A 7,769-nucleotide genomic window follows, 5' to 3' on the forward strand; every position below is an offset into this window, starting at 1 on the left:
CGGACCGGGGGGTGGACACCTCATGGCGACGTAAGCGGTGATTGGCGCCGAAAGCAACCAATCGTGGAATCAAGCTGCTCGGCAGGACCGGAGCTCGGAGTATGGAAGAGTCGCCACCCATGAATGGGAAAATGAACACCGATCCTTTACGGGAGACCGGTGAGGGTTCAGGAAACTTAGGTACGAGCCGAGAAGGCTAGCTCCTTTCCGGAGAAAGGCTACTAGGCACCCCGACATCGCCCGGTTATGAACCACCGGCCTCCTACTCAGCGTGTTAGGCGATAACGGACTAATCGCATATTTCTTTAAGTTTAAAATTCATTTGAAACCTTTTCTTTCTCGTTTTGAAAACCGTTTTGAGCATATATTATTGAAAGCCATTTTGGTAAAGAATCACCCTTTTACATCAGTTCAAAATACATAGGAGAGAGAGGGGGAGGAAGAAAGAATTGATTTGTTTACAATGTGATTTATGCTTCGTATTACACACTAACTCTAAACTAAACTCACTTCCCAAAAATGAGTTTATTTACATGGTTCGTACCTTAATCGCCGTTGGAACGATTTAGGTACGTTTCAAAACCCCGTTTAATGATGTTTACTCGAATCGCCGTTGGAACGACTCGAGCGTTTGAAAATATTGAGATGAAAGTTTTTTAAAAAGAAAACGTGATTAAGCATACAAGTCAATTTATTTTGTTAAAAACCCATTTAATTAGGAAAACAATTTAAAAACTCTATTATTTACAATTAAAAGCAATTTTAATTCCAAGGTTCGCTTAATCCGTCGTTGGAATGAATTAAGGTTTTAAAACGTGATGTTTTGAGAAATGGTTTGAAAATGTCAAGAAAACGTTATTTACACTTTAGGAATATCTAGAAAACTTTAAGTTTAAATAAGCAAATTAAACTCTCTTTTTGTGACTTTACTTTCCCCTTTTCACTCAATTAACCTTTAACATTATCATAATTACAACAATAAACCAACTAAACCAAAATTTACCCAACCAAATGCATTTGAAAGAATATACATATAAGTAGAAAAATAGAGTGAATATATATAGATATACATGTGTACAAAAATAAGTAATAATACCCATTAAAATACAATAGAGAAAATAATATACATTAATAAGTAAAAATGGTGATGAAAATACTAATAAGTATAATAAATTTTTATTCTAATCAAAAGCACAAAAAATGAATAAGATTCATGAATAAGAAATTAGTATTTAATCCCTCCCAAAATGATGTATGATAAGTATGTATAGAAAATAATCCCAAATACTCCCAAAATAACCAATATGTATAATTTAAAACGAATTAAAGAGAAAATCTATAAATCTACATATAACCTTATTAAGTCAAATTAATGAAAAACAATATATAAATATGTTGATTAAATAGATACTATATAATTGAAAATGATTTGAAAGTATATATTACATAACTATAAACATATATGTATAAAGGACCAAAAGTCTAAGAGTTGAGAAAGAAGGACCAAAACAGCATTTTTTACATTTCAGCAGCTTTACCGACGGAAAATCCGTCGGTAAACAGCATTTAGTGACAGAAAATGGAGAATTACAGAAACAGTCCACAACTTTCCAGATTTATTCAAAAGCTTTAGATTAGATCTATTCTATCGTTTTGGACCTCCGAGCTACCCAAATTGGATCATAGCCTATAACGGAGAATCCTAAAACGATGTTTTATTTTAAAACATCATTTAGAAATATTTTTAAAACTTATAATTACAACGTTTTTATTAATCCCGAACTACCTTTGAATCGGATCACGGTTCGTATTGGGATATTAAAACGAGGTTTTTATTTTAAAACAAAACCGAACGTTTATCTAATACGAGACGAAAATTAAATAAATACGAAAAATTAAATAAAACGTGATAAATAAATAAATAACTAAATAAATAAAATTATAACATAAAAATAAATAAATAAAGGAAATAAATTAAATAAAATAAAACGAGTCTAGTCCTCGGATAATACCTTAAGATCGGTATCTGACAGTCGAAGTCGATTGATTCCACGAGTTGTGATTTCCCGGTATTTTTGTGTTTTTGATAAAATATTCAACTTTTGAAAATTTGGATTTTTTTGGGAAAAAAAATATTTTCTCCAAAAAATTGACTTTCTCTCTCTAAAAATGTCTAGAGTGAGAAAGCTCCAAAAATTCCTCTCCAAAATGCATGGGGATCCGTGCCTTAAATAGGCAACGGATCCCGGAAGCTTTGGGAGACGCCCAAATAAAATTGGGCGTCGCCCAAAGCCGGTTGGGCGAACGCCCAACCTAGTTGGGCGGACGCCCAACTTATGTTGGGCGAACGCCCAACTATCGTTGGGCGTGCGCCCAACCGATGTTGGGCGTTCGGCCAACGAGCGTTGGGCGTCCGCCCAACGTCGCTGGGCGCTCGCCCAGCGGCTGCCGGGCGCTCGCCCAGCGGCTGTCGGGCGCTCGCACCCAACGGTCGTCGAGCGCGCGCTCCGCGCTGTCGGGTGTGCGCGCCCAGCGGACGTCGAGCGTGCGCCCTGCGCTGCCGGGCGTGCGTCCAACTGTCGTCGGACACGCGTCGGCTGCCGCTAGGCGCTCGCACCATGTCGCTGAGCACTCGCGAGCCGTCCACTTGACGACCGCGACTCACATTAACTTTTCTTTTCTTATTATATATTTTTATTTTAAAACTTCCGGAATCAACCGCTTCGACCGTCTTGTTTACAGGTTTTCGTCACAGGTCCTCCGACTCGGTGTCTACACTAGGTTTTGGGGATTTTATCTTTTTTCTCAAATAATCTCTTATTTGCTTTTAATTCTTGATCTTCTTGCAATATATATTAACATTATGATCAATATGTGCTTTGGGTATGATTGTAGTTCTTAATTTGTGAATATTTGGAGAAATTACCCAATTTAGGTAAAATCTCCATTTTAGCTCAAAATTCAACTATTCAGTTTATAGTTGGAAACTTGCCAATGAGGTTCTATTTCACATTCTTAACACATTTTGGTCACTGGGCATCTCTGATTTTGCACGAATTTAGGATTACGGGTGAATTACTTAGGGACTAAAAGCTTATGGTTTTGGTCCCTAAATTTCTAAACTATGGTTTATGCCTCTTTATTGGTTATTTGGGGGTTTATGTTGTATTTTCTTCTAACTAGTCTGTTTGGTCTATCTCTCAGGTACTATGGGCAGAAAAGGCAAGGCCAAGGTCACAATTGGCAATGAAGCCGATTCTGACATCGAGTTCAACGATGCCCTGCAAGCTAAGTATAATCCTCCTTTTGGATTAGTCGATGAGCGTGAGGGGTTGTTATATGATCAGTTTTCTAAGCAAGATCTTGCCACACGAATCGTCATTGAACCGAGGTGTCTAGCATCTCTAGGTTGGGAAAAGGATTTCATCGAAATCCTGAAATTCCAGGGGTGGTATAAACTAGCCACAAAAAGGATCCTAACCTATTATGAATACACCATAGAATTTCTGACCACCTTGAGAAAGGAAGGGCCCATAGGAACTGATAAGTACTTCTTCAGACTGAACGGTACACCTTATCGTCTTAGTAATACTACGATAGCAGCTTTGATGGGAGTCTGTAACTCACTAGGGGCAGTCTCGGGTTTTGAGGAACCCGTGACATTGTCTGATGCTTGGCTCCAATTAACAGGGTCATCAGATTATGACTCCCGCACTACTAGCCCTGTCTCTCTCCGAGACCCAATGATAAACCTTATACACAAGTTTGTAGCACACAACTTGCTAGGCAAGAACGAGAGCAATAAGGTCTCGAGCACAGAATTGCTCATACTGTGGTGTGTGGTCAATCATAAACCCGTTGATAATGTCAAAGCCATCTTTGAAGGCTTTCAAAGCCAAACAAGTAGGAAACGTGGGTCGATTGGTCTTGGATATTTGATAACCAACTTCCTTAGTAGCCAATTCAAAGATTTGGAAATTAAGGAAGATGATTTTTACCCTACTTTGCTTGACTCCAAATTTTTGGGAAGATCTACTTTTCATGCAGTTTTAAATAGGGACCCATCTGGAGGAGCAAGCTCAAGCGGAAGAGTGCGGAAACGAACACGGAACCCACCACAATGGAGAGAGGAAGAGCAAGAAGGAGTTGAAGAGGAAGGAGCTGCAGCTGCAGCAGCAAAAGACCACGCGGAACACCAAGAGCCGGGGACGGAGGCCCAATTCCAAACCATCAACACCATGATGGCAGAAATGAGAGACCTTAACCTTCGGACCTTTAATACTGTTCAACAAATGGACCAACGGTTCACTAACTTTGAGCAGAACATGGACCGGAGGCTCACAAGTCTTGAATATGTAGCGGCGGACTACTGTGAGAACCACAACATGCCGTGTCCATACCTCCCGGCCGATCAGTAAGTTGTCTTCTCCACCTTAACTTCTTTCACTTGCGCTTAGTGTCTTATATGCAATGTTGGAACTTATTGCACATTTTTAGTATGAGGAGGAGGGGTAGACAAACTTACAAAAATTGTATAATTTTTAAAATTTTTGTTGCGTCGTGTCTAGTTTAGTTTAGTGTTTTCGGGTTTTATCTATGTTTTCGCATGTTTAGGACCTAAAACCGTGGACCTCCTTCGAATCTAATCTTCGTTATTTGTCCTTGAGGGCTGAGAACCGAATCTAAGATTGCATGACAACTAGTTTAGGTGTAGGACACAATCCTTGTATCTGTAAAAGCATGAGCTAAAGTTTGCATTTAGATCCTACTTTTGAAGAAATGCTAAAATCATTACTTAGGTAGATAACTTAAGAATTGAAGGCATGTGATGTTAAACTTGAGTTTGGGGAGAACTAGTAAGCACAAAATTGAAACCCAAGAACTGTGAGTTGAATTTGAGCCCAAGAGCGAACATCAAAAAGCTCTTTTTCTTGACATTTTTGTGTGAATGCTTTGACTTGTGGAAAGATTACATATTTTGCACCTAATACCGAGTTGAGCCTACATGCAATGATTTGAGATGGTAAACGAGTTGACCTTTTCTTTACCTTATTTTCTCTTTTTCATCCACTCTAGGAAGCCCCTTTGAGCCTGTATTTTTGTAGTTTGTAGATTTTTCGTTCGTTCTAACCCAATTTTTGCAGACCATCACTTGGTTTGTTACTTAACCCGAGTTTTTGCAAGACTCACATTGAGCCTTTGTTTTCTTCTAGCGCTTCATCTTTGTTTATGGCATCATAGTAGCAAGTCAAAAGGCTAAGAAGTGAATGAGCATTACTATCCAAAAAGAAAAAGAAAAACAGAAAAAGAAAAGAAAAGAGACGAACAAAAGAAGGAGAACTCTATCTCCCAGTTCTTAAAATCAGAACGTCTCAGAAAAAAATATATGTAAATAAAAAGCTCAATCACTTCACAATTTGCTAAAGCCATTTTAAACTTTGTTTTTTTAGCGCTACAACTCCTAACCCTTGTTGTACCTTTAACCCTCTAACCACATTACAACCCCAATTCGAGGCTGTTTTTGATATCATCGGAGTCATATAGCATAGTAGAGGAACTCGGATGAACGTGCAAAATCAACGTAATCTTAAGTGATGAGTGTCGAATTCACCAAAAATAAAATACCTACTCTTGGAATCCAAAAACTGTAGTAAATATGGAGTAGGGTTGAATCCTCAGAGACTGGTAGAATTATAACTTTTCAGAATTAACAATTAAAAGTAAAAGGGGTTTTTTTTGTTTGTAGAATGAAATAAATAGAAAATAACAAATAATAATAAAATAGGAGAAAAATTAAATAGTTGAGAAATCTATATGAGAAAGATTCCAGCTAGAGGTTTGATTTGAGTCTTGAATTGAACAATTGATCATCGATCATAGAAAATATAAATTTCAACCTTTCAAATAAATTAGCTATGGTTATTAAAAAAGCATTAACAACCTATCTCTTCTTACCGATTGGACAATTAAGAAAAGTTCATTAATTTTCCCTAATCAATTAAACAGTTCCAAACAAGCTTTGGAATTTAATTTGATTGAAAGCATTAAAGTATGAAAGAGATACCAATTCTACTCAATAATCACTAAAGCAGGATTATTTAAAGCATATCAATTACATTCACAACATAGGTTAAAAGCTTGTCCACAATTAACTATGTTATTTGCTACTTGCATTAGATGAATTAAACGATTACGTATTTAAACATCTAATTAGCGAAACGATTATAAGTAAATAATCAAATCAAGGATTCAATTAAATCATGCAATACAAACAAGAACAGAATAGAAATTGATTACTTGAATAGATGAAAAAGATTAAGTACAAAATGATCTCCCAATTGATTATTCAAGATCTAAAAACCTCTAGCTAGAAATTGGAAATTAGTTCATATTGGAGGAAGAAGAAGCCATGGAAGAATGATGATGCATGAAGAGAATTTGATATTTTTTATTCTCTCTGTGTGTGTCTGTCTCTATGTGTGTGTCCTCCTCCCCAAATGTGGTTCTGATTGTCTCTTCTCATAGCTTTCACAATTGTACCTCTTGGCTTTCAGGAGAGAGAAAAACTGACTCTTATTAATTCCTCATAAAAATATTAAGAGAAACTCTCATTTAGAATTAAACTCTAAAAGAAACTGCCTTTTAGAATTAAACTCTAAAAGAAACTCATCTTTAGGATTAAACTCTAATTAGGACTATTTAAGAAAATCCTAATAGAGTTAAAATCTCATAACATAAGTCATCAACTCTCTATTAAATGCTTATTGATCCACATGTATAGGTTAGGACAGATCATCATTTGAAACTCCTTTTCAGCACATGACTTGACAAGTTTCTTCAAATTCTCTTTAAACTCCATAGAATCACCATTTTAACCATCAATTTGGAATTGAGTCTCAAAAATACCTACAAAACATAAAACAAGGTAAACTTGAACCTAAACAACAAAACTAAAACTAAACCTTAAGGAATTAAGATATAAAAATATGTATAAATATGGACCTATCAAAATTAAAATACCTACTCTTGGGATGGAAGATGCCCATAAGCTTGAGATTCCAACTTGCTTATTGAAGTTGCCATTTGGCTCATTTGTGACTGCACATTTTCTAGACTTGATTGGATCTCTTGTTGAAATATCAAAGTATTCTGCTGAAATAGCAAAATATTAGCACCTAAAGCATGAACAATTTCTTCAAGTGACATACTTGAGCTTGATACTGATCACTAGAAATAAAGCGATAGAAAAATTTTAAGCACTAACTAAAAAGAAATAATTCTGTTGAAGAAACCAGTCCCCGACAACGGCGCCAAAATTTGATGAGTGTTGAATTCACCAAAAATAAAATACCTACTCTTGGAATCCAAAAACTGTAGTAAATATGGAGTATGGTCGAATCCTCAGAGACTGGTAGAATTATAACTTTTCAGAATTAACAATTAAAAGTAAAATGGGGTTTTTTTGTTTGTAGAATGAAATAAATAGAAAATAACAAATAATAATAAAATAGGAGAAAAATTAAATAGTTGAGAAATCTATATGAGAAAGATTCCAGCTAGAGGTTTGATTTGAGTCTTGAATTGAACAATTGATCATCGATCATAGAAAATATAAATTTCAACCTTTCAAATAAATTAGCTATGGTTATTAAAAAAGCATTAACAACCTATCTCTTCTTACCGATTGGACAATTAAGAAAAGTTCATTAATTTTCCCTAATCAATTAAACAGTTCCAAACAAGCTTTGGAATTTAATTTGATTGAAAGC

This window comes from Euphorbia lathyris, chromosome 2 (assembly GCF_963576675.1).
Source record: "Euphorbia lathyris chromosome 2, ddEupLath1.1, whole genome shotgun sequence".
NCBI classification, from domain to species: Eukaryota; Viridiplantae; Streptophyta; class Magnoliopsida; order Malpighiales; family Euphorbiaceae; genus Euphorbia; species Euphorbia lathyris.